General features: G+C 52.7%; 1 long non-coding RNA gene across 1 annotated transcript in view; it reads right to left on the bottom strand.

Annotated features, from left to right (window-relative positions):
- Positions 1–7,984, bottom strand: part of LOC138248935 (uncharacterized) — a 32,287-nt gene extending 24,303 nt beyond the window's left edge. Inside the window, exon 1 of the long non-coding RNA XR_011194666.1 lies at positions 7,908–7,984. This is a non-coding gene — a long non-coding RNA (uncharacterized lncRNA). The remainder of the gene's footprint in view (positions 1–7,907) is intronic.
- Between the last annotated feature and the right edge of the window lie 1,203 nt (positions 7,985–9,187).

A 9,187-nucleotide genomic window follows, 5' to 3' on the forward strand; every position in this document is an offset into this window, starting at 1 on the left:
CACCATGGGTTTCAAAACCCTATTTCTGTCTTTCTCTTTCTATCTCTAAGGACTGCCTATCTAAATCCAGCTGTTGCTTCTTGAGCTTCAGCCTGGATTGTTCCACTCTCAATCTATTGAGCTCCCTTTCTAACACTCTGTCATCAGGGTGGGTGGGTGAGGCATGTCTTGAGACAGAAGTATGGTGAGAATGAACAGAGGGAGACCTGACCCTAACAGATAGCACTCTAACAACCTGGCTAACAGAAGTAACACTCCTACTATGATGGAAAGGAACACTCTTACTGTGATGTGAGGTAACACTATTACTGTGGTGTGAAATCACATCAGTACCAGTTATGCTAGGTGGTCTGCTGATGGACAGGTTGGGAAGGTTCCCTTCTAAATCCTTTGCTATGGGTGCCCCAGGGTCAGATTGGGAACCATCAGCTAATTTCTTAACAGAAGTGCCAACTCTGGTCTTATCTTGTTCAATGAGCATATTAACCAACAGTTCTCTACAGGGATTCTTCCCTACCCCTAAACCTCTTTCAATGCAGAGACTCCTTGCTCCTTTCCAGCTAAGGTGATCATAAACAAGTTTGGACAGATCAACAGTTTGGCCTGTGCCAGACATTTTAGAAAGTGTTTAAGGGATAGAAAAAGAAAGAAAACGTTTTTAGAACTTTTTAAAGAACAGAAAAAAAACTTTTCTAATTTTTTAAGAACTTTTTAGAAAGTTTAGAGGTACTTTTCAGCACTTAGCAAAGAAGTGAGAGAAGAAAAGCAAAACGTTTTGGTTAGGTGTACATACACTGAACTTGTTTTGTATATTTTTCTCTTATGAAAAGTACAATGACAAAAGTGGTAAGTAGTTGCAAAGTACTTATCCCACCGCTGCACAACCAATGTAGGAGGCTGGACTGGCTGGTAGTGAGTACCAAGGGGTACTTACACCTTGCACCAGGCCCAGGTATCCCTTCTTAGTGTATAGGGGTGTCTAGAAGCTTAGGCTGATAGAAAAGGTAGCTTAGCAGAGCAGCTTAGGCTGAACTAGGAGATGAGTGAAGCTCCTACAGTACCACTAGTGTCATATGCACAATATCATAAGAAAACACAATACACAGATATACTAAAAATAAAGGTACTTTATTTTTATGACAATATGCCAAAGTATCTCAGTGAGTACCCTCAGTAGGAGGATAGCAAATATACACAAGATATGTGTACACATTACCAAAATATGCAGTAATAGCAATAGAAAACAATGTATAGTCACAATAGAATGCAATAGGGGCACATAGGGATAGGGGCAACACAAACCATATACTCTAGAAGGGGAATGCGAACCACGAATGGACCCCAAACCTATGTGACCTTGTAGAGGGTCGCTGGGACTGTAAGAAAACAGTGAGGGTTAGAAAAATAGCCCACCCCAAGACCCTGAAAAGTGGGTGCAAAGTGCCCCTAAGTTCCCCAAAGAGCACAGAAGTCGTGATAGGGGAATTCTGCAGGAAAGACCAACACCAGCAATGCAACAACAATGGATTTCCAGACGAGAGTACCTGTGGAACAAGGGGACCAAGTCCAAACATCACGATCAAGTCGGCAGTGGGCAGATGCCCAGGAAATGCTAGCTATGGGTGCAAAGAAGCTGCCACCAGATGGTAGAAGCTGAGGATTCTGCAAGAACGACAAGGGCTAGAAACTTCCCCTTTGGAGGATGGATGTCCCACGTCGTGAAGAGTCGTGCAGACATGTTTTCCCGCAGAAAGACCGCAAAAAAGCCTTGCTAGCTGCAAGGGTCGCGGTTAGGGTTTTTGGATGCTGCTGTGGCCCAGGAGGGACCAGGATGTCGCCAATTGCATGAGGAGACAGAGGGGGGCATCCTGCAAGACAAAGAGCCCACTCAGAAGCAAGCAGCACCCGCAGAAGTGCCGGAACAGGCACTACGAAGTGGAGTGAATTGGTGCTCACCTGAAGTTGCACAAGAGAGTCCCACGCCGCCGGAGGACAACTCAGGAGGTTGTGCAATGCAGGTTAGAGTGCTGGGGATCCAGGCTTGGCTGTGCACAAAGGAAATCCTCGAAGAGTGCACAGGAGCCAGAGTAGCTGCAAGACACGCGGTTCCCAGCAATGCAGTCTAGCGTGGGGAGGCAAGGACTTACCTCCACCAAACTTGGACTGAAGAGTCACTGGACTGTGGGAGTCACTTGGACAGAGTTGCTGAGTTCAAGGGACCTCGCTCGTCGTGCTGAGAGGAGACCGAGAGGACCGGTGATGCAGTTCTTTGGTGCCTGCAGTTGCAGGGGGAAGATTTCGTCGACCCACGGGAGATTTCTTCAGAGCTTCTAGTGCAGAGAGGAGGCAGACTACCCCCACAGCATGCACCACCAGGAAAACAGTCGAGAAGGCGGCAGGATCAGCATTACAATGTCGCAGTAGTCGTCTTTGCTACTTTGTTGCAGTTTTGCAGGCTTCCAGCGCGGTCAGCAGTCAATTCCTTGGCAGAAGGTGAAGAGAGAGATGCAGAGGAACTCTGATGAGCTCTTGCATTCGTTATCTAAGGAATTCCCCAAAGCAGAGACCCTAAATAGCCAGAAAAGGAGGTTTGGCTACTTAGGAGAGAGGATAGGCTAGCAACACCTGAAGGAGCCTATCAGAAGGAGTCTCTGACGTCACCTGCTGGCACTGGCCACTCAGAGCAGTCCAGTGTGCCAGCAGCACCTCTGTTTCCAAGATGGCAGAGGTCTGGAGCACACTGGAGGAGCTCTGGGCACCTCCCAGGGGAGGGGCAGGTCAGGGGAGTGGTCACTCCCCTTTCCTTTGTCCAGTTTCGCGCCAGAGCAGGGCTGAGGGATCCCTGAACCGGTGTAGACTGGCTTATGCAGAAATTGGCACCATCTGTGCCCATGAAAGCATTTCCAGAGGCTCCTCCCCTGCCTTAACACCTTTTTCCAAAGGGAGAGGGTGTAACACCCTCTCTCTGAGGAAGTCCTTTGTTCTGCCTTCCTGGGCCAAGCCTGGCTGGACCCCAGGAGGGCAGAACCCTGTCTGAGGGGTTGGCAGCAGCAGCAGCTGCAGTGAAACCCCTGAAAAGGCAGTTTGGCAGTACCAGGGTCTGTGCTAGAGACCCGGGGAATCATGGGATTGTCTCCCCAATACCAGGATGGCATTGGGGGGGCAATTCCATGATCTTAGACATGTTACATGGCCATGTTCGGAGTTACCATTGTGAAGCTACACATAGGTAGTGACCTATGTGTAGTGCACGCGTGTAATGGTGTCCCCGCACTCACAAAGTCCGGGGAATTTGCCCTGAACAATGTGGGAGCACCTTGGCTAGTGCCAGGGTGCCCACACACTAAGTAACTTAGCACCCAACCTTTACTAGGTAAAGGTTAGACATATAGGTGACTTATAAGTTACTAAAGTGCAGTGGTAAATGGCTCTGAAATAACGTGGACGTTATTTCACTCAGGCTGCAGTGGCAGGCCTGTGTAAGAATTGTCAGAGCTCCCTATGGGTGGCAAAAGAAATGCTGCAGCCCATAGGGATCTCCTGGAACCCCAATACCCTGGGTACCTCAGTACCATATACTAGGGAATTATAAGGGTGTTCCAGTATGCCCAGGTAAATTGGTGAAATTGGTCACTAGCCTGTTAGTGACAATTTGGAAAGAAATGAGAGAACATAACCACTGAGGTTCTGATTAGCAGAGCCTCGGTGAGACAGTTACTCATAACACAGGTAACACATACAGGGCACACTTATGAGCACTGGGGCCCTGGCTGGCAGGGTCCCAGTGACACATACAACTAAAACAACATATATACAGTGAAATATGGAGGTAACATGCCAGGCAAGATGGTACTTTCCTACAGGCGTTAACCTACTTTTTGTGGCATAACGCCACCTTGTAAATACGGCCCCTTCACATGCAGCACTTTGTTCTGTATTTACTCGTACAAACCCATAGAAATTCAGCAGTTATAGTTACAGTCCTTTCAAGTCACTAAAACTCGCACCGTAAGGGAACTATAACTCGCGCCCTCGCCATGCACAGCCAATTACTCCATGTTATAACATTGATGACATCTTCTATGCCATTTTTCATACTAACTGGGGACCGCCCCCTTTGCATACATTATGCCTGGCGCGGGCATCTTGTAGCGTAAAGGGTTGCAAAGTGCTGCAATGCGTGAATACAGGCAGCTGTTTACACACATTCCTAGTATATACGTGCTGATTAATTTGCTAAAACCGACAGGCGTCTAAGAAGAGGTAAATACATGGGAAAATGCAGCATTCTACGACTCCGTTTATTGTCTAAACACAAAACAAAACTGGATAAATACCAAGAAGTCAGCAAAAAAATACATCTGGATAAAAACAGAAAGAAATGGTAAGAAGATAAGTACCATAAAACCGGGAGCCCTCTTTATAAGCAGCCTACAGGGTGCAGGAGGGTATATTCCCAGCAGGACCCTGCATTAGGTACGCACTGCCCCCACCCCCCCCGGCACGGGTACACGCCTGAGGCTTCACACGGACGCAGGAGTCTTTAGGGTGCTGGAGGGTATATTCCCAGCAGGACCCTGCATGACTTACGCACTGGCCCCCCCTGGCACGGGTACACACCTGAGGCTTCACACGGACGCAGGAGTCTTTAGGGCGCCTGAGGGTATATTCCCAGCAGGACCCTCCATGTGTTACGCACTGGCCCCCCCTGGGGCGGGTACACACCTGAGGCTTCACACGGACGCAGAAGTCTTTAGGGTGACTGAGGGTATATTCCCTGGATGACCCTGGATGAGTTACGCACTGGCCCCCCCTGGGGCGGGTACACACTTGAGGCTTGACTCGGACGCAGGAGTCTTTAGGGTGCCGGAGGGTATATTCCTAGCAGGACCCTGCATGACTTACGCACTTCCCCCCCCCGGGGCGGGTACACGCTGAGGCTTCACACGGACGCAGGAGTCTTTAAGGTGACTGAGGGTATATTCCTAGCAGGACCCTGCATGAGTTACGCACTGGCCCCCACTGGCACGGGTGCACACCTGAGGCTTCACACGGACGCAGGAGTCTTTAGGGTGCCGGAGGGTATTTTCCCAGCAGGTCCCTGCCTGAGGTACGCACTGGCCCCCCCTGGGGCGGGTACACACCTGAGGCTTCACACGGATGCAGGCAGTCTTTAGGGTTCCTGAGGGTATATCCCCAGCAGGACCCTGGATGAGTTACGCACTGGCCCCCCGGCACGGGTACACACCTGAGGCTTCACACGGACGCAGGCAGTCTATAGGGTGCCTGAGGGTATATTCCTAGCAGGACCCTGGATGAGTTACGCACTGGCCCCCCTGGGGCGGGTACACACCTGAGGCTTCACTCGGACGCAGGAGTCTTTAGGGTGCCGGAGGGTATATTCCTAGCAGGACCCTGCATGACTTACGCACTTCCCCCCCGGGGCGGGTACACGCTGAGGCTTCACACGGACGCAGGAGTCTTTAGGGTGACTGAGGGTATATTCCTAGCAGGACCCTGCATGAGTTACGCACTGGCCCCCCCTGGCACGGGTACACACCTGAGGCTTCACACGGACGCAGGAGTCTTTAGGGTGCCGGAGGGTATATTCCCAGCAGGTCCCTGCATGAGGTACGCACTGGCCCCCCCTGGGGCGGGTACACACCTGAGGCTTCACACGGATGCAGGGAGTCTTTAGGGTTCCTGAGGGTATATCCCCAGCAGGACCCTGGATGAGTTACGCACTGGCCCCCCGGCACGGGTACACACCTGAGGCTTCACACGGACGCAGGAGTCTTTAGGGTGCGGAGGGTATATTCCTAACAGGACCCTGGATGAGTTACGCACTGGCCCCCCTGGGGCGGGTACACACCTGAGGCTTCACACGGACGCGGGAGTCTTTAGGGTGCCGGAGGGTATATTCCCAGCAGGATCCTGGATGAGTTACGCACTGCCCCCCCCCCCCCCGGGCGGGTACACACCTGAGGCTTCACACGGACGCAGGAGTCTTGAGGGTGCGGAGGGTATATTCCTAGCAGGACCCTGCATGAGTTACGCACTGGCCCCCCCTGGCACGGGTACACACCTGAGGCTTCACACAGAAGCAGGCAGTCTCTAGGGTGCCGGAGGGTATATTCCCATCAGGACCCTGCATGATTTACGCACTGGCCCCCCCCTGGCACGGGTACACACCTGAGGCTTCACACAGAAGCAGGCAGTCTCTAGGGTGCCGGAGGGTATATCCCCAGGAGGACCCTGCATGAGGTACGCACTGCCCCCCCTGGGGCGGGTACACACCTGAGGCTTCACTCGGACGCAGGAGTCTTTAGGGTGCCTGAGGGTATATTCCTAGCAGGACCCTGCATGAGTTAAGCACTGCCCCCCCTGGCACGGGTACACACCTGAGGCTTCACTCGGACGCAGGAGTCTTTAGGGTGCCGGAGGGTATATTCCCAGCAGGACCCTGCATGAGTAACGCACTGGCCCCCCCTGGCACGGGTACACACCTGAGGCTTCACACGGACGCAGGCAGTCTCTAGGGAGCCGGAGGGTATATTCCCAGCAGGACCCTGGATGAGGGGCACTGCCCCCCCTGGGGCGGGCACACACCTGAGGCTTCACATGGACGCAGGAGTCTTTAGGGTGCGGAGGGTATATTCCTAGCAGGACCCTGCATGAGTTACGCACTGGCCCCCCCTGGCACGGGTACACACCTGAGGCTTCACACGGACGCAGGCAGTCTCTAGGGTGCCGGAGGGTATATTCCCAGCAGGACCCTGCATGAGGGGCACTGCCCCCCATGGGGCGGGCACACACCTGAGGCTTCACACGGACGCAGGCAGTCTATAGGGTGCCTGAGGGTATATTCCTAGCAGGACCCTGCATGAGTTACGCACTGGCCCCCCTGGGGCGGGTACACGCCTGAGGCTTGTAACATTCACACGGACGCAGGAGTCTTTAGGGTGCCGGAGGGTATATTCCCAGCAGGACCCTGCATGAGGTACGCACTGGCCCCCCTGGGGCGGGTACACGCCTGAGGCTTGTAACATTCACACGGACGCAGGAGTCTTTAGGGTGCCTGAGGGTATATTCCCATCTGGAACCTGAGGTACGCACTGGCCCCCCTGGGGCGGGTACACACCTGGGGCTTGTAACATTCACACGGACGCAGGCAGTCTTTAGGGTGCCTGAGGGTATATTCCCAGCAGGACCCTGCATAAGGTAGGCATGGCCCCCCTGGCACGGGTACACACCTGAGGCTTCACACGGACGCAGGCAGTCTATAGGGTGCCTGAGGGTATATTCCCATCAGGACCCTGCATGAGGTACGCACTGGCCCCCCTGGCACGGGTACACACCTGGGGCATGTAACTTTCACACGGACGCAGGCAGTGTGCGCTTTGAAGAAGCATTGGTGCTGTGCACTGTGCAAGCCATAAAACATTGCAGTATTGATTAGTTCAGTTTGGGAAGATCCGTAAACCCCAATACATGGACCCCCGAAGAGTAAGGCGCACTCCTTCGTCTACATATGATGCCTGTAACTGCTCACGCTGGCCCTTTAAACCGCACGCCCTTGAGCTACAGAACACAAATAATTCCTACTCCTGCACGTCCAGGAAGCGCTTCAATGTCATGCCGTGGACAGTAAGCGCTATATAAAAACCAGTACAATTTACTTAAGTTAGTTAGAATACGGCATTTACTTGTCCCAGCTCAGAGCTTTGTTGTAATGCAAATAATCGATGCTATCACATGGCATGTAAATGGTACTCATTTTATCAGCCTTGGAAGGATGACAGGCTGAGCCCATCCTGCAAAGATTCCAAACAAATCCTTGCAAGTTAAGCACAGATCTCTGCAGCAGGCACATTAACGCACTGAGCTAGGAAGCAGGCTATACTTACCCCCATGGTGAGTGTGTGCAGATGAGGCTGTGTGATGCAATGTGTGCTCCTCGGCGGACTAGCTCGGGGCCTTCAGTGCTCCGCAGCAGACACAGCAGGTTATATGTGCTCCATGACCCGAGAGGCCACGCCCACCACCCTGGGTCTGTCACGACAGAAGCAGCAGAACCGGTTCTTTTCCTGTGTCCTGACCTGGCTTGGAGCCCTGCCCTGGAGCGGATCCATCAATAGGGGCTTCAGTCACACTGATAGCCCAAGGGGGGCTGTGACTGATGCAAAGTGAGTGCAGGAATTGTGCAGGCTTCTGCCTCTATCCAAGCAGCTGTCCTTGTGTCAAGCGTTCAGCGCCTCCTCAGGGGTAGCAAGCGCTGTATAAATGTAATTTGAACGTGATCACTGCAAACATGCAGGTGTATTCACCAATATATGAAGCTCGTTATTCCGTTTTACATGTGCGGGGTAGCACGGGGAGGGGGGCGCTGTGTTCGTTCCCCTGGCATGCAGAGAGAATGTTCCAGAAAGCGCCTTGAAGCTTGCCACTGACTGGCGAGTAGTGACTGAGGCACCCTGGTCAGCATGGGAGGTAATGAAGTGAAACTCAGGGGAAGTTCCCTCTAAGAGACAGTTCCACGCGGGGTGAGGGTGTTGGGGGGGGGCGGGTAAGCACATGTGTGACCCCACCATAAATAGCTCGGATCGGTGCACAGAGGTACAGGCTTCTAAACTGTGCACAGATTAAGGAAGCTATTTGCACTCTGTAGGTATGGCTTCTCTGATCACTCACTATGTCTAAGACTCGACAAAGTCATAGAAGGGGCATATCTGCCCTTGCAGATATGTCCACACATATAATGCCCCCGGTGACTTACATATATTGCATGCAGTGTTAGGGGACAGGGCACACAGGCTGTGTGCCATGTCGTGTTCTCACTCTTAGCTGCACCAAGGCACGCAGCCTGCAATGACAGTCTGCATGTGCTAGGAGAGGGGTCCCTGAGGGTGGCACAGTACATGCTGCAGCCCTTGGGGACCATCTTTGGTACCCCTGCCCTTGGTACCTGGGGTACCATTTACTAGAGACTCACGGGGGTGCCAACCGTATCGCCAATTGGGGAACAATTGCACAACTTAGGGAAAGAGATCTGACCCTGGGGACCTGGTTAGCAGGAACCCAGTGCACTTTCAGTCAAAATTAAATCGAATACCAGGCAAAAAGCGGGGGTGACCATGTCCCAAAGGGGCACTTTCTACTCTCTAGCCTCCCTTTTTTATTTGTGGTT

This window comes from Pleurodeles waltl, chromosome 8 (assembly GCF_031143425.1).
Source record: "Pleurodeles waltl isolate 20211129_DDA chromosome 8, aPleWal1.hap1.20221129, whole genome shotgun sequence".
Classification (NCBI taxonomy): Eukaryota; Metazoa; Chordata; class Amphibia; order Caudata; family Salamandridae; genus Pleurodeles; species Pleurodeles waltl.